General features: G+C 57.2%; 1 pseudogene; it reads right to left on the bottom strand.

Moving 5' to 3' along the window:
* Positions 1-697: 697 nt before the first annotated feature.
* On the bottom strand, positions 698-17,551 carry LOC119098502 (transmembrane GTPase Marf-like; annotated as a pseudogene).
* Positions 17,552-18,486: the final 935 nt, after the last annotated feature.

The raw sequence follows: 18,486 nt of genomic DNA, 5'->3' as shown, positions 1-18,486 counted from the left end.
CCAGCTCAAGTAAACCCGGCTCCCCGGCAGCCTCACTAATATCCGTCCGACGCTGGGTGGGGGTGTGCACCAATTGCACGCGGCGGCAGAGACTGGTAGCTGCCGAACAATGACAAAAGGCACAGCTTAGTAGTTAAAAGACCTCTGCCTGCATTGTCATCGCAGCAGGAAGATGAGAGAGGGATGATAATTTTTTTTCCCTCCCGCTAGTGATGGGAAAATTGCGTGCCTTTGCCACATCCATGACGTCTTGGCAAAACCAGAGCTTAGCCGTGGAAGCAAATCGTCATCTTTTCGTTATTCATAATCCGGGACGTAATGGCTAAATATGTGGGGCTTCGGCTCACACTCGGCACCCCGTGCACCAATGCCGGTTGCGCCACGGCCCTGGGGGCTGCCAAGACCACGACCGTTGGCATTCCATAAAAGGGTGCGAGACTACCCGCATTGCGCTCCCTTTTATGTGAAAAACCACTTCCTATGAGATATTAAGCCAAGATACTAACCTGAGAAAGGAGAACGCGGCCAAAGATGGCAAACGAACGCGCACTTTCCGCCAACCAGCGAACGGTCGGTGCGGTAAGGATACGCAAATACCAAGTTCACGTCAGGCCTTCGGAACACGCCTTTTCTAGAGTCAAAACAGCCTACCCAACCTAAGTCGCCAACATTACCTCACAAACTCTCACTTTGGAGGCTACATTATCAATGTATTAGCACCACGATGCCCCCGGGCAATTTACATCAACGAAAAAATCGCGCAGAAAACGCTGTCAATCCAACATGGGTCGTTTGACTTTAAAGGGAGTGATCACACACCAGGCATCCCAATGCCAACTGTCAAATTTTACACCCTTGATGGCATCAATCCAGTCCGGCATGATGCGATTCGACAACTAACACACCGTGGACGCACAAACGCCGCCATGCAACGGGGATTCAATCAATCAGTGACAAACTACCGACGCGTGGAGACATCCTGGCGTCATTAGACCCCGTAAAAGGGTCACAGAATCGTGTCTGTCCTAACAACGGCGGCGGCCGATCTTCTGCGGCCAGCTCCAATGGCACAATCTCAGGTCGGCGAGACGCCTCAGTGACGTCACCACGCTATCGATGACGTCGCATTAGGGTACCCGGTGACGTCATCCCGCTACCGATGACGTCACCGGCCGGTAGTCAATGCTGCTCTCATTGCACTAGCAACCCTCCTAGCTGACATCGGTCAGGAAGGTGTCGGCGAAGGTGACCAGCTGGCTGGCGATGAACGAGGCCTTGTTACGCAGGGTCTTGGCCGAGTCAGCCACGGCGTCAACCTCGGCAATCTCGGCGTCTAGCCGCGCCACCTCCCCCCGCATGTCGCTGATGGACTCGTCCACCAGGTGGCACAGCCGCGCGAACGTGCTCGACAGCTCTCTGTCAGGGGGAGACAGTGTGTTACGTGATGGTAAAGCGCGATCCACAGCCACAGATGTAAGCTCGTTTTCTGTCGGCAAAACAAAGCACGTCCCGCACTTGGGTGATCATCCGGTGGTCACGCGACCTGTGACGCCGTTCCAACAGTCATGTCATAAAACCATCATTCCGAAGAAGGTATCGGTCTCTCTTCACGACAGAAGGTTCGGTGAAGTTCCCGAAATATTTCGCTATTCAAAAGCAACGACACCACACGTCATGCGTCTATATAAACGTACAGCTGACAGGATGCAAACTCATTGTTGCACCCGGTGGCTGCATTTCTGGCGGCATATACTCACTGTTGCACATGGTGGCTGCGGTTGAGGAGGTACATACTGTTGAGCCTGGTGGCTGCAGCTGCGGCGGTACATACTCAGTGTTGCGCCTGTTGGCTGCAGCTGCGGCGGCAAATACTCACTGTTGCACCTGGTGGCTGCAGCTGGTGGACGTCAGGTCCACGATCTGGCGCAGCTTCCTGGTGGCGTGCTCCACGTACTGGCGCTTGAAGCGGCGCTGGCGCGCCTGGTTGGTGTAGGTCAGCCGCTGGTACAGGTACAGCGAGCCGTACAGGCCAGCTGTCAGGCCCACCAGCCGCCAGCCGACCGTGCGCAGCAGCTGACGGCGGGCCGGGGCGCCGGGTAAGGACACGACCAGGCCGGCGGAGGGGCGGGCCGGACCGGGGGGGGGGGGGGGGGGGGGCACGGCGAGGCGGCCAGGGTAACGGCGGACAGCGCGGGCCGCCCTAGTGTGAGTCAGTGCTGGGTCCGACGGGGAACACGCGGGGAAGGCGGGGCCTGCCAGCAGTCCGGTCGTCATGGCACAGCTGTCCGCGGCAGCGACCGCAATCGGCGGAGAGGAGCGTGAACACACCCACCGGCAGGGAGTCCGCGCACACGAACATCGGCGCGGAGCCGCACCGGCGTACGTTTATTTCCAGCCAAGGATGACACGTATGGTTTTACCCTGGCTTTACCTTAGCACGCGGAACCGAGCCGTGACTTCAGCACGCTCAAAACTGGCCGTAGCTCACTACGCCAGGCGCCACCCCGAGCGGCGCCACAACTTACAAATCCGGCCACCAGGAGTCCGCCGACGGCGCCCTGTGACGAGATGGCAGAGAGGGCGAGACGGCTGAGCATGGCCAGCTGGTCGCTGTCGGCGGCGGAGCGCTTCTCTTCCTCGGGCGTGCGCGGCGTCAGCGGCACACTGCGGGGGACCTGCCGAGCGCGGCGCTCGATCACTCGCCGGACGCGTGCGACATCCCGGCTTCCAAAGTGGAAACCCCCGGAGGTCACCCGGACTCCGGCGTACTCCGTCACCGGTCGGGACTCGGGTCCGGACTCACGGGTACTCCCCCACCGACGGAGGGTGCCCGCATCTCGGGGAAGCCCAGCCATTGGGGCCCACTGAGCACTCTGAAGCCCCGGTGATACAAAGAGGGACGGCGGCACGCGAGCGTGGTGCAGAGCACGAGGAACAGTCGACTTCACCGCTGTCTTTATTTGGATAATCCAAATTCCTAATCAGATCGAGAGGCGAGATCAGACATACAGACGCCGTTACTAGGGGACCGACTCCACGAGAGCGCAGGCGTTCCTAAAGTACACCTGGCCCCGTACTTCACTTAGATTCCATCAAACCCCACTGAGGCGACTACTGGTCCGCCGTCTCCCCCGGACCTCCCCACAGGTGACCGGTGGCGCAGCCTGGGCCGCGCCGAACCGCCGGGCCATCTCACCGGCTCGGCCAGGCCCAGCAGGGTGATCTTGCTGCTGGCGGCGCCCAGGTAACGGCGAGCCAGTGACGTCAGACCCAGCGTGAACCGGAACTCGATGTCCTCCTGTCGGCCGCGCGAGGCACCGGTCATACCCCGGCAGCGGGCGCGGAGACGGTCCGGGCGCACACCCGCGCTCGGGCGGGCTGCCACCGCTGACAAACGCAGTGCCGCTCCGGCCGCGCCCGACTCGCGACTGAACCGCAGCCGCATCGCCAGTCACTGGCGGCCGCGTCGGCTTCGCACGACACGCCGCGTGATAACACGACACAGCATAAGACACAGCACGATACGACACGGCACGGCACGGCACGTAACGTCACGACACGGCACGGCACGGCACGGCACGGCACGGCACGGCACGGCACGGCACGGCATGGCATGGCATGGCATGGCATGGCATGGCATGGCACGGCACGGCACGGCACGGCACGGTGCGGCACGTCACGGCATGGCACGACATGGTAAAGCACGGCCGGCACGGCACGGCACGGCACGGCACGGCACGGCACGGCACGGCACGGCACGGCACGGCACGGCAAGGCAAGGCAAGGCAAGGCACGGCACGGCACGGCACGGCACGGCACGGCACGGCACGGCATGGCACAAGTCACAGCCGTGTCCTGCGCCGCGCGGCGGTACCGGCGGCTCCCGTGGTGGTCCGGACCCCCGTCCCGGCCGGACAGCCACGCCAACCCCAGCCGTCGGTCGGTGACACCTGCCTGAAAGTCAGCGCAGAGGCTGCCGCAGTTGATGCGGTAGAGCACCTCGAAGGGCTGCCGGCGGGGCAGCAGCGTCTTGAGCAGGTGGCGCCGCTCCTCCGGCACCAGCTGTGTCATACGCTCTGGAGCAGTGCGTTAAGTGTCACCGCCGCGCAGCGCAAACACCAAATACAGAGGACCTCTGCATTGCCGGTGAAACCTGAACGCCTTTCATCGAGGAAACAAAGCATTTGGCATGATGACGTTGCACATCAGTGACGAGGCCAATTCTTCGAACTCAAACACAGACCTAAGCGAAAATCATATAGCGTAGGGAAGAAAGGTTGTATGTGGCGCGAAATGACTCATTTCATTGCATACAAGACATATCCATGACCAAAAAACAGCGGATTCCAGGCCAAAACCAGGACTGGGTAACACTACGCTTCACCTATTGACACAAACTATTGAACGGGTCATCCCATCGTACAGCCCCGTGCTCACCAGTCATCTCCTGCTGGTTACTCTCCACGTTGGAGGCCACAGCCTCAGAGAGCCGACTGCGCAGGTTGTTACCCAGGCCAGCTTCCACGTGCGCGTGCAGCTCGCGCTTGTAGACCGCTAGGACCAGCGGGTCCGGATGGAACGGAGCGGAGAACGCGTCCACCAGAGCCGAGAGACGACGAATCTCCTCCCCCAGGGCTACCGCCACCTGCCGGCAGGGCTGCGGTCAGGGCGGAGGACCTCCTCTCCCAGAGCTACCGCCACCTGCCGGCAGAGCAGCGGTCAGGGCGGAGGACCTCCTCCACCGGAGCTACCGCCACCTGCCGGCAGAGCAGCGGTCAGGGCGGAGGACCTCCTCCACCGGAGCTACCACCACCTGCCGGCAGAGCTGCGGTCAGGGCGGAGGACCTCCTCCCAGAGCCACCGCCACCTGCCGGCAGAGCAGCGACCAGGGCTGAGGATCTCTCCCCAGAGCCACCGCCACCTGCCGGCAGAGCTGTGGTCAAGGCGGAGGACCTCTTCCACCAGAGCCACCACCACCTGCCGGCAGAGCTGCGGTCAGGGCAGAGGACCTCCTCCCCCGGAGCCACCGCCACCTGCCGGCAGAGCAGCGCAACAGCAGTGGTTCGAGCAGCACCCGACAGGCGGCACTCGAAAGAGCCTTGAGCGATGGGACAAACAGCGCAGGTGGAACAGTTGCCCTTCTTGGAGCGTTCGCGACAGAGGAGGCAAAAAAGATGTTTCTGTGAAGCGTAAGATGGGAAAATCCCCAGCACTGCGTCATATCTAACCTAACGCCGTGGCAAACGACCGTTAGACCATTTCCGGCCGTACTGCAAACGCACACTTTGTAGCTTGTTACAGCCAACTTCACATGAGTCTGTGGTTTTCCACAGACGATCATAACAAAAACTCCCATGAGTAACATTTGACAGCAGATGTCAAGGCGGCATCACGACAGGCAGGGAAACTTGTGCGCAACTCACAGCCGTGATGAGTGATGGTATTCCTTTTTTGTTATAACACATTAAACCGCATCGACTCTGCCGATCCGGCCCACCTGGTGCTCTACGTCGTCAGTCATGGCGTAGATCTTGTCCTTCATGCTGCTGATCAGCGTCGTCAGCTGGGTGTCCGTGTCGGTGAGGCGGGCCTGCGTGGCGGCGCGCCCGGCCGCCTTGGCCGCTCGCACCGCGTACGCCCGCTCGCAGAGCGCCTCCATGGCCGACTGCAGCTCACTGCGGAGCGGAAGAGAGGCTGCTCGGTCAGCGGCTCGGCGGCCGTCGGCCCCGGCACCGGGCACAGCGCGCCGCGGCCGTGGACTGCGGCTGCGCAGTCAAGAAGCACGGGACGACCACACTGCAACAGGGCGGCGATGAGAGCGGCGGGCCACGTCTCAGCAGAACGCTGATTTGCCGGTACTGCCACGGTCACTACAACAAGCTCGCGCGAGAAACTACACGCTGGGTGCGCCAGGACGCGAACGGCGTCGGATGGGCCGGCAGCATGAGCGGGAGGAGCGCCGCTACCGAGGGCTCGGCCCGGCCACCGGCCAGACGCGTACCCGGTGATGAGGCGGCCACGCCGCGTGTGCTGCTCGAACTTGGTGCGCACGGCCGCCTGCGAGATGCACCGCTCGAACCGACGCTCGAACTCCTCGAACTCGAACTGGCGGCCCTGGAAGCCCTCGGCCAGCACCGGCGCTGAGCGGGGACGAGCGCCGCGTCAGCCGCACGTGGTGTGGCAGATACACGATACACGATACACGGCAGATGCACGCCCCCTAGCGGGAACCAGCTGTTCGGAGCAACAGGCTGCACGGTGGCATGATGACTCAACACACCGATGCGCACCTCACTGGCGTGTTACGACTTACTGCGTGTGTTAGTACATGCGGAGTCCGCATATCCAGCTATGTGCTACAAACGCTGCTTAAAAGGGCTCTGTGAGGGCTGGCAGCCACAAACACTGCTTAAAGGGAATCTTTCACGTTTTAAGATATTGAAGCAAGAATCAGATATGATGAAACAAGCTCACTTATAACTATCGGCATATCTTTTAAGTGGAAAATATTTCTCTAGACATAGCCATTCTCCGTTTAGTAAATGTACTCCTCAATGCGTTATGGTTTGATTACGTCATCGTACCTTGCACAACATTGATTGAGAGCCAATTGACGGTCGTCACGTCTGGAAATCGCGCTCACGAACATCAGATATGAACGCCTCGACAATGATATTTGTATTTGGCCTTGATCGCCGCATGGCTCATGGAATGGCAGGATTTGAATGACGTTATTATGACGGCATGAATGCCAAAGTGACTATAAAACTCTCTCCAACATACCCTGACCTGTTTTCGAGGGCGCGCAGCTCAAAAACTACGAATGGCTTAGGTCTTAAGGAAGTGCAAGATTGTGGACAGCACCAAAAGGTCTTCAAGGCGGCTATTTCAGATCAAAACCCCATATAAATGAGGAACACTCCCTTTAAAAGGGCTTTGTACGGGCTGGCAGCCACAAAGCTACAAGTGCGGTACAAGCCATCGCTCCAGCACTTGCGCCAGCAGCCACAGCTGGCAGCCACAGTAGCGTCAGCAGCCACACGGCAAATCTCGTGCCAGCGCCGGTGCGTTAGCGCGTGTCGCTCCCGCCGCGCGCCTCGGCCACTCACGCAGGCCGGCCGGGGTCTTCTGCTCGGCCAGCCGCTGCAGCAGACACTCCTTGGCCGAGACGAAGAAGACGCGCTCCTCGGCCTGCGCGCGGGACACCACACCCAGCTCGTCCACCAGGAACGCCACGGTCCGCTCCAGGTGCTGCTGGCGCACCTGGTGGTAACAGCACGCTCAGGTCAGATCAGGGCAGGTCAGGTCAGGTGCTGCTGACGCACCTGGCGGGAACGGCACGCTCAGGTCACGTCAGGTCAGGTCAGGTGCTGCTGATGGACCTGACAGGCACAGTTGGCTCAGCCCCAGCTTGTACAAGCCTTCCCTTCTTTTTTCCAAAAGAAAAATGGACCGCAACGCACGTCGCCGCGAGCCTGTCTATGGAGCGCCGGCGGCTGCAGAGGTCATATTAGCGCTCAGATGCAGCCCCGAAAGCGTGGTCGCAAAAGCCAGCTACGACACAGGCCCAACCAAAAACATCTTCCGGCTGTGGCTGCCATGCTCGCGGACGGCTGGGGCGCACCAGAGCGCGGGACCTCGGGATAGGGCAGGGCCTCGTCGGAGACATCGGCTGCTCGGAGTCCACCGCCAGAATGTGACACCACCACCGGCCGATAAAGGGCAGCTAGACACCGCTGATCACATCTCGGATGATACGGTCGCATTCGATGTGTGACAATCGGTGAACGTGTTGTACTAGCATTATACAGCGGTACGATTATCAAACACAACAGCCTATATCAAGTAACTCAGAGCTACACACAATTACATAGACGCGGTGTACAACAGCAGCAAAACACGACAGTAGTTGCGATCTTGTCGCAGTGCGATAAGTCGAGATCAGTGCGTGCTCAAACGCGGCGAAACGCTGGGGATCATGCAAGCAAGCGACAGAACCCTGCCCAACACAACGGAAGTCATGTTGCGGCGTGGCATTGTCAGTTTTCTGCGCCTCACCACGGCAACGGTGGCCCTGTACCAGCGCCGCGGCCTCGCCCAGCGCCAGCTCAGGCGCGTCTAACGCTCGGCCGCGTAGGAACGCCGCCGGGCGTCCCAGCGTCTGCGGCTGCACAACGGCTCATTCCGCGCCGGTCTCGTACTAGCCCGACATCAGGTTATCCTAGCGTCACGATCCAAGCTGGACCGGGCTGGAGCTGGACGATGTCGCACAAGTCGCAGACAGCCTGGGCGAGGCAGACGCTGCTAAACTGACAGGGCCGGTGACCCTCCTGATCTGGCCGGCCGGCAGCGTGCAGGAGCACGCAAAGCTGAGTGCCTGACGGTTGGGTGCGTTCCAGACTCTACAGCCCGTCAGAGCGGTGAGCCCCGAGGGCAGGCGCCAGGCGTGACTCGGACCGTCGGCTGCTTCGTGCCCCACCCGAGAGCGCGCGTCACGGGTCCTCCTTCCCGTCACGGGCGCCCGTCCCCGCCACGGTCCCCGGCTAGCCAGCGGGCCACCGTCCGTTCCGACCCTGCTGACGACTATGTGCACGCGTCAACAAGACAACCCAAGTGCGTGTATTCATCGCAGCGGCGGCTCATTGCTGGATCAGCCTTTTTCGCCACCGTCCGTCATTTTCTGCTATGATTAAATGCTAAATGCTAAAAAAAGAAGATCATTTCTGCCAATGATCAAATTCTTGAAACATGAGCCAAACGTAACAGTTCAATGGGTAATTGTCGTCAAGCTCAACAGCTAGATGGATTTACGCCTCGATAGATATATGAATATACCTACCTCTATCTGTTCTACCATCTGGATATCAAGAACAAAATTCGGAAACGAAACCTTAGAATATGCATAGCTTTCTAGGTAGCGGCACCCATCTTAGGGAAACCATCCTTAGCGGGGCAAACACGTCAATGCAGATATACATTCAGCATACAGCAAGCATTTAGCGCCAACCGGCAGCTTGACAGACAAAACTTTCGCGGTGTAGGAAGCATCTTCAAAAGTTTAACCTGTTCGAAAAAAGAAGCGCATGCCGCGATTGCGGCTTCCATGGAAATGGCAAAGGTATTAGCTTCAGGAGGGAGATCTCTAACGATATGTGCGCAGGAAGCTTCCGATGAGAAAGAAACAGGGATCAATGAAACAAAAACACGGGTGGTTTGGGTCCTCCGGGCGGCGAAGATATTCATCCTACCACAGACGGGTGATAAAGGTAGGCAAAACAGTCCAAGGACATCAGGAACAGTGTGGCAGAATGATTCCTAACACAAGCCCGTGTGGGAACAACTTAACCCACCTGTTTTTTTCATAATTCATAGTATTCGTATCAATTTTTCAATAATTCATAATGGTATTTTTCATAATTTCAAAAAGATTTTTGCATCATAATTTCAGAACGCAGCGTTTCAGCCGCGCCCAATCAGCACAACACAGTCAAGCGAATAGTGGATCTTCTGGCTTAAACAAATTAGATGTACCTTGTAAGGTCGCTGACCTATTCCAGGGAATATTTCAATCAGATGCGACAATGGAGTGTTCAACGAAGCCATCATCACTGAGATAATTTCATAGGCCATATAACAATTCGAATTAGGGTCACAAAGAAAATAACTTATGTCGGGCCCGAAATGAAGGTCAGACGAGGGTCTAAGCCAGCCCGATATTTTACACGAGAGCTTGCTGTGTGTGGATTAGTTTCTGGTGCTCATTTAGAATTATCAATAGCAGGGACCGCAACAAACATCTTCTATGGACTTCTTAGAGTTCATGGTAGGTCATTCATCCAAAATGACCCAGGTCGGCATTTTTTAGGAGCATACTGGCCAGCGCAATCCTTGAGGCCTATTGTGATACAAAAAATCAAAAAATCTCGTAGGACTTTGGTCACCATGACCTCCTCAAGGTGAAAAGGTCGCTGACCTTAAATGAACACCAGTGACATCTTGCTTAGAACGGGTACCAGGGTTACAGACGGTTACATAAGAAGGTTTGGGGGCACTTCGGACGATTATCTTGAGCCTGACGTTATTTGAACCGGAAATCATGACCTAGGAACCCCAAATGCTGACACAAGTGAGTTCACATACATGTGAAACCACTGTGTGAATTTGGTGCCTTTAGTTTTCATGGTTTTTGACATATCAGGGGGTTAAATTAACCCTTGCGCGGCCGAAGGGTTTTCAACTGGCCACCCGGGCGCGTGGCAAGTGAGCGCAACAAGCGCTTCGATGTCCGAAGCGGCTGAGCCTGTCACACAGCATCCCATAGCGGATGGTCGCCACTCAATAACGGAGCGATGAGCAGTCCCAAGTGAGCCACTGCATTCATGTTTCGAGAGCTGACCACAGCTGATCCTTCGGGAGCACGTGCAGCTGGCAGTAAGCCGTACAAAGACCGTTCGTCGATCCTGACGCTGCCAACACCATGGGCCCTCCTGATTCTCTCGATTATTTGCAACTAAAACAACACCTTCGGTGCCCAGTGAGTCCGGATACCAATAACGGATGCTGTCAAAGATGGTGTGATGAAAGCATCTTGGCGCGTCAACATACCTAACTTATATGCACCGGACACTGGCCGCCGAGATTCGAAGCCAGTTCTGCTGTCCAATGATCGTTTTCATTCATGAATAATGCGACCACAAAAGGCCACCGAGCCACCAAGACGAAACCACACAGCCTCTGGAAGCAAAGCACGACAGGCGTTCAGAGCCAGACGGAGGGACTGCGAGGCGGCAGGACTGGGAGGTGCGGACAGCGACCCACCGGTGGGCCAGGGTCGGACGGACTCACCACAGCCGGGTCCAGCCCAGAGCCCTGCCGAACAGCCGAGCTCGTCAGGTGACCACGCCCGCGCCTGACGGCGCAGACCACGTCCCATACCAGGGACACACTCCTCCGCCCCGCACACTGCCGGTCCGCCAGAGCCCGAGCCCCGCACACTGCCGGTCCGCCAGAGCCCGAGCCCCGCACACTGCCGGTCCGCCAGAGCCCGAGCCCCGCACACTGCCGGTCCGCCAGAGCCCGAGCCCCGTACACTGCCCGTCCACCAGAGCCCGAGCCCCGGCCCGTCAAAGCCCGAGCCCCGCACACTGCCGGTCCGCCAGAGCCCGAGCCCCGTACACTGCCGGTCCACCAGAGCCCGAGCCCCGGCCCGTCAAAGCCCGAGCCCCGCACACTGCCGGTCCGCCAGAGCCCGAGCCCCGCACACTGCCGGTCCGCCAGAGCCCGAGCCCCGGTCCGTCAAAGCCCGAGCCCCGCACACTGCTAGTCCACCAGAGCTCGAGCCCACACGAGGCCCGGGCGGGACTGTGCTCAGCACCGTCCCCATTTCGCATGCGTTCTTGGTCAGCCGCAGACCTCACCTGCACAAACTCTGGCTCGTTAGCCGTCTGGTCCCAGCGGTTCTGCAGTATGAAGATGTTCGGGTTCGAGAGGCCGGGCCGACACCTTGTGGAAGAAGTTTTTCTCCTGAAAGAGAGATGGTGTTCTTGACGGCAGCTGGAAGCAATGTCAGCCCAGAGTGCTGGTGGTCGGGCCGTACCAGATGATGGTCAGTGCCATACTTCGACATGGCGTTGGAGCACAAACAGGCCGTGAGCAGATGTGCATGGCATTGATGAGCACGAAATGAAATAGAACTCCGTCAAGAATAACGACACGTCGACATGCTTATCGCAGAAGCGGGAATCGTAAAAAATGCAGGTAACTTCAATTATAAAGCATACGTACTTGCTGATCTTAGACTTAATTAGCATCAGGGACATTGCCATTGAGGAGTTTCCCTGTCCCTGAAGTGGGCAGTTTCGTCCCATTCCACCTGCGGCGTCAGTATGTGTTGCAATGACAGCACAAGCAGCACAGCCCAACAAAGTTCAGCGAGTACCGCAGTATCAGCAGCAGCCTCACACAGCAGACCGCGCGCCTCGGGCCACGCCCGGCAAGCTCTCCCGCAAAGCCTCGGGCCACATTCGACCAGCTCTCCCGCAGAGACGGGGCGCCTCGGGCCACACTCGGCCAGCTCTCCCGCAGAGACGGGGCGCCTCGGGCCACACTCGGCCAGCTCTCTCGCACACGCTGCCTGGTGCCAGCGGTCCCGCCGGGTCGCGGCCGGACTCCACGCGCCTGGTCCCCGCAGGCCAGCGCGGTGGCACGAGCCTTACCGTCTGCATCAGCGTCGACTCGGCGTTGGCGACCAGCACGAACACGTCCGCGTCCAAACAGTGAGCGTCGATCCAGTGGTCGAGACCCTGCCGGCGACGCGGAGACGTCACATAGCGGGGGTCATGTGACGGTGCACAGGTCAACACAGCGGCGGGGGTCACGTGACGCCATACGGATGAACACGGCGCCGGGGTCACGTGACGTCATATGGATGAACACGGCGCCGGGGTCACGTGACGTCATACAGATAAACACGGCGCCGGGGTCACGTGACGGCACACAGATGCACGCGGCGCTGGGGATCACGTGACGGCACATAGGTGAACACGGCGGCGGAGGCCATGTGACGATATACGGGTGAATACGGCGGCAGGGGCCATAGGTAGCACATACAGCACGCGAGCACAATCACAGATGCCTCCACCAATCAGCGGGCTCAACAAACACTGCACAGGCACTCACCACACCAAGCACGAAGATGATCAGTATGCATTACGCTGCATAAACATCATATATTACACCACGCAAACTACCCCCCTCCCCCTCCCGTGACGCACTTATTCAGCCATCTCGGCGCGCCCGTGCACTGCTACTTCAATGGGCCTCGCTCATGCCGACACCAGACAAATTCCCCCCATTAAGAATAACTGGCCATTCAGGTCAGGCGAGCCTCCTTTCATGAGAGGGAGGGGGACTGCACCCGAGCCGCCGCCCCCAGTCCGAAAAGTCAGCGGCTGTGACAATAAGTCGACCATGTTTAGACGCATCGATACAGGAGAAAATCAACAAAGTGAGAGGCAGGGTGAAAGAGGGGGGGGGGGGAGGGGGGTGAGGACCACACAGTGGCACTGAACAGAACCTGCGCACCTGTGTGACGTCGATGCCCGGCGAGTCGACAAAGACCACGTCGTCCCTGAGCAGGTGGCAGCGTCGCTTGGGCCAGTGGACGTACACCACGGCCGACTCGTCCAGCTTCTCCTTGTGCAGCGCGTGACCCAGCTGCGCCACCGACTGCCGGCGGGGAACGGGACCAGTCAGACGAGACATGGTCAGACAAGACACGGTCAGATAGGACACGGTCAGACCGGACACGGTCAGACGAGACACGGTTAGACGAGACACGGTCAGACGGGACACGATCAGACCGGACACGGTCGGACGAGACATGGTCAGACGAGACACGGTCAGATGGGACACGGTCAGGTGGGACACGGTCAGGTGTGGCATGGTCAGACTGGACAGTCAGGTGGGACACGGTCAGATGAGACACGGTCAGACTGGACACGGTCAGACCGGACACGGTCAGACCGGACACGGTCAGACCGGACACGGTCAGACCGGACACGGTCAGACGAAACACGGTCAGATGGGACACGGTCAGACGGGACACAGTCAGGTGGGACACGGTCAGATGGGACACGGTCAGACGGGACACGGTCAGACCGGACACGGTCAGACGGGACACGGTCAGACTGGACACGGTCAGGTGGGACATGGTCAGATGGGACACGGTCAGACGGGACACGGTCAGATGGGACAAGGTCAGACGGGACACGGTCAGACCGGACACGGCCAGGTGGGACACGGTCAGATAAGACATGGCCAGACGAGACACGGTCAGACAGGACACGGCCAGACCGGACACGGTCAGGTGGGACACAGTCAGATGGGACACGGTCAGACCGGACACGGTCAGACGGGACACGGTCAGATGGAACACGGTCAGACGGGATACGGTCAGACGGGACACGGTCAGACGGGACACGGTCAGACGGGACACGATCAAACGGACACGGGTAGGCGGGACATAGCCAGGTGTATTGGTGCAACGGATAGATGAAGACTATGAGTTGACACATAGAACAGCAGGCCTGAGATCCGATGCAAACCACCAGATGCATCGCCGTCACGGAACCACCGCAAGACTATGATAAACAATTGAGTGAAGGAAGAGGCGTGCCTTCAAACCCGGTTGGACCAACACGCCGCCTGTGTCGGCCGGCGCTGACTGGCGTCCCGCCGCACGGGTGCCTGACTGACAGCCCTCCGCACGGGTGCCAGACTGATAGCCAACCGCACGGGTGCCTGACTGACGGCCCGTCATACGGGTGCCTGACCGAGGCCCACCACACGGGTGCCTGGCTGAGGGCTCGCCGCACGGGTGCCTGACTGAGGGCCCGCCGCACGGGTGCCTGACCGACGTCCCGCCGCACGGGTCCCTGACCGACGTCCCGCCGCACGGGTGCCTGACTGAGGGCCCGCCGCACGGGTGCCTGACTGACGGCCCGCCGCACGGGTCCCTGACCGACGTCCCGCCGCACGGGTCCCTGACCGACGTCCCGCCGCACGGGTGCCTGACTGAGGGCCCGCCGCACGGGTCCCTGACCGACGTCCCGCCGCACGGGTCACTGACCGACGTCCCGCCGCACGGGTGCCTGACCGACGGCCCGCCGCACGGGTGCCTGACTGACGGCCCGCCGCACGGGTCCCTGACCGACGTCCCGCCGCACGGGTGCCTGACTGACGGCCCGCCGCACGGGTGCCTGACTGACGGCCCGCCGCACGGGTGCCTGACTGGCGTCCCGCCACACGGGTGCCTGACTGACGTCACGCCACACGGGTGCCTGACTGACGGCCCGCCGCACGGGCACCTGACCGACAGCCCGCCAGGCCACCGACCTCGACGTTGCGCCGACGTCCGTCGTCACCGACGGTGAGGAAGGCGTCGTGGCCGTCGACGCCCTCCACCTGCAGGAAGCAGTTGGTGGTGTGGCCCATGCCGCTGGGCAGCACCTTGTCGCGCAGCATGGCGTTGATGACCGAGCTCTTGCCGTTGCTAGTCCTGGAAAGGTGGGCAGAGACGCAGTCAGGCTACGGAGCTGGCGGGGGGGGGGGGGGGACTACAAGGCCGTGCCCCCATCGCACCGTACTGTCATCGCATCGCAACGACGTAGGGTCTGTAGCGTAGCGTCACATGATCCAATGTCATGCATTGACTTTAACTGTGGGCCGTTTCTTTGCAGGCAATGAATCATATCCATTTCATCTAACACGTGCCGGGGTTGCTGGTTGACTGCGACTGGCACGGGTGCGGGGAAGGGTCAATTTGATCCCCCTGACATCTCAAGAACTAAGAGAGCTAAAGATACAAGCTTGAGCTGCCTCGGTCACGACCTTCAGGTCAAATAAGGTTACACAGGACCGACTTTCAGATCGATGTATGAAGTACCCTCGGGCCTCCTAGTGTAACCACACTAAACCTAGACTTATCTCCGAAGTAAAAGGTTACTAGTGCCAGTGCCATGGTAAGTAATGTCTTCTCAGGTCAGTAGACCCAAAACTTGCAGACTTTTTGGTATCTGAGTTTGGATAAGTGGCACGGACTACACTTGGTGGTGTTGCTCACGGTCATTTTAGGTCAGTGACCTCCGACCTTCATGAAGTCTAAATACGATGTCTACTGACGTCCAAGTAATCATGGCATTAGAAACCAGCATAAAAACTACCCAATAAAGCAAGGTGTCCAGTAAAAAAGCGATTTAATTTCGCCCTCAGTCTGTCTTTCATGCCTCATCCAAGGTTAATAAAACTAGTCGTAATTATAAATCAATTTGTCCAATTGTCTAAAAAAACATAAAAGATACATGGCTTCGCCTAAAACGCCATTGTTGCATCAGACTGCATGGTTACCAAAGAATTCCCTAGGCTGGTAGCCATGGCCAGACTTTGACCTGTCAAAGGCCAGCGACCTCACAGTGTACATACGATTCTTTTATCCCACAAGATCGGCTATTCAATTGTCTACGGCTCAACAAAGTTTGGCCGAACGTGCTCAGCGCGACAGCCGCGGCAGAGCGACCGCCCAGCCCGCGCACGCACCTGCCGAAGAAGACCACCTTCATGTGATTTCTGGCCAGAACTTCTCGGATGCCCTTCACCTTCGTCTGCAGGTCTCGGATGGCGTTAGCCTGGGCGTCGGTCAACAGGTCCTTGTCTGTCTGGATGGCTGGGTGGCAACAAAGAGGAAACAAGTGAGCGCGCTGCGGGGCGAACACAAGCTTCACATAAAAACACCTGGAGAAACACGCATCACTATTTAGTAAGGGCAAAATGTGGTCAGAACGTGATTAGGTGCTCAGAACATTGGTGCACTTCCATTACTCCATGCTGTCATGTCAGGCAGCGTTGTCCAGGCAGAGCTGGGAACAACATTCAATAAAGAGTGAGGCAAATATACACCTCAGCTTTGCTAATGCAGTGTAAAATTGTTGAATAGGCTTTGTATGGACCCTCGTGCGGCGGCTTTCTGACATATCGTCCAACAGGTAATGTTGTTGACTAAAACAAACTCTGACTTCAGGACTTGAGCAATGCATGACTAAGTACTGTGCATGTCTGTAAGTGTGCACAAGCTATTGACACAATCACTCTTATCATCTTTCCTGCATGCATTATTTATTATGACCAGAGAAAAAAATAAATGCAAAACAAGAGAAAAGTCACTATGTGCATCTTAAAGGCATGATGATTAGAAAGATAGAAAGAAAGATAGAAGGAAGAAAAGATAGAAAAGATAGAAGAAGGAAGAAAGACAGAAAGATAGCAACAGCAGCAATAGCATCAACAATGAAGTGCAGCTGCTGCTTGCATCAATCCCTATATCTCACTGTCAACGAAGTGCACAGCATCCAGCACATAAGCATCAATGGTGCCATAGATGTCATTGATGCCCTTCTTGGCCTTGACAAAAACTTGAAGAGGTGACTCCGTCGGTGAGTGTTGGTCCCTGGAGGCCTTGTCCGTGGCAGGGTCCCCACTAGGAGAGCCGGCCGACGGTGCCGTGGAGATGGAGCGGCTGATCTTGCCCGACATGACCGCCACTGGCTGTCAGCCACGCTCGGCTCACACGCCCGTGGGAAGCTGAGCCTGCAACACACCAGATGGTCCTGTCACTTTGTCTGTGGCAGCAAACCACATAACTGACTGATTTAGTTCTGATGTGAGGCAATGGCACGTTACTGGGTGATATAATTGTGTTTGTGCAAAACAGTGATGCGCTTTTAAGGCACTCACTTTGCTGCACTGTTATGCACAAAGACAGCTGTTTTTATTTTTGGACTCTGAAAGGCATCTTACTCACAGCCAGCGAGCAGGTTTTCAGCTTTCATATGTGGTCTATAACTGTGGTCGCCTCTGAGTGGTTATTAATGGATGTCACATATCCTGGGCTGGTACCGGCTTGCTTGAAAAGGTGTCATGCTTTGCCAAATGTCTTACATCTCAAACTTGCTTGATACATTAGTTTTAGACAAAAGAAATCAACTGCTACAGGACAATGACATATAATAAGGGGCCCTCTCCCAACGTACTTGGAACACACAAGAGCCTTTTTTGGAAATTGTATTTAAAAAATACACACAATAATGAAGTGGTGCAGCAGGATCATGCACATCCTAAAGTCGAATCAGAGCTCCTTGTACAATGCAGATGGGTGCTTACAGTCAACCTCAGCCCCCAATGAGACCACATCTGGGTGGCAATTCTCCTTAACTTTGAATGTTAAAAGGTCTATGATTAACAAGTCACACTTTTTGGCAGTGTTCAGGCCTTATAGCCAAATAGTTCATTTGCTGCTTGATCAATGAGGGATAGCTTGTTACATCAGTGCTTCATGGGATGAAAAAATTCTGAAAATGCTGCTGGATTCCTACCCATTCACTGCCAGGAGCTGTCAAGCTCAACAGCACAGTTCACAGCTACATGGGTAGAATCAGCCACCAAAACTTTCTTGATTCACAGACCAATTGTGGTTATACCTGTGCACTGACCCCAAGCCTGTTGTATTCCAATAAATTATGCACTCACAGTTCCTAGATTACACAGAGCAGTCTGCACAGCATGTACAGAATTCAAGGGAAAAATCCAAGATCACTTTTACACTTACAACAAAGCCCTCATTCCCAGGCATTATTAATATTCTGGGATACACAGACTGCTAAAACCAGGAAAAATTTTTGCCAGTTTTGACAGCCTACAACTAAACTTTAAACTGTTTATCTCCATAGCTGACATGGCCTCGCTGCTTACAGCAGCAAGACACGCTACTGGGGTGTTCAGGCAGCTGTTTTAATGGCTGAAGTAGGGATGGAGACATAAAGGGTTAAGCAAAAAAGCTGGTTTTCAGTTACCTGCTCAATAATATTCTGAAAGGCTTCCTATATCTGTGCATTTTTTGCAAGTTCCCAGTTGGTGATACCAATGTTAGCACAC

The sequence above is a fragment of the Pollicipes pollicipes genome, unplaced genomic scaffold (assembly GCF_011947565.3).
Source record: "Pollicipes pollicipes isolate AB1234 unplaced genomic scaffold, Ppol_2.1 Scaffold_4740;HRSCAF=5597_pilon_pilon_pilon, whole genome shotgun sequence".
NCBI classification, from domain to species: domain Eukaryota; kingdom Metazoa; phylum Arthropoda; class Thecostraca; order Pollicipedomorpha; family Pollicipedidae; genus Pollicipes; species Pollicipes pollicipes.
This window is presented reverse-complemented; position numbering and strand designations above follow the sequence as displayed.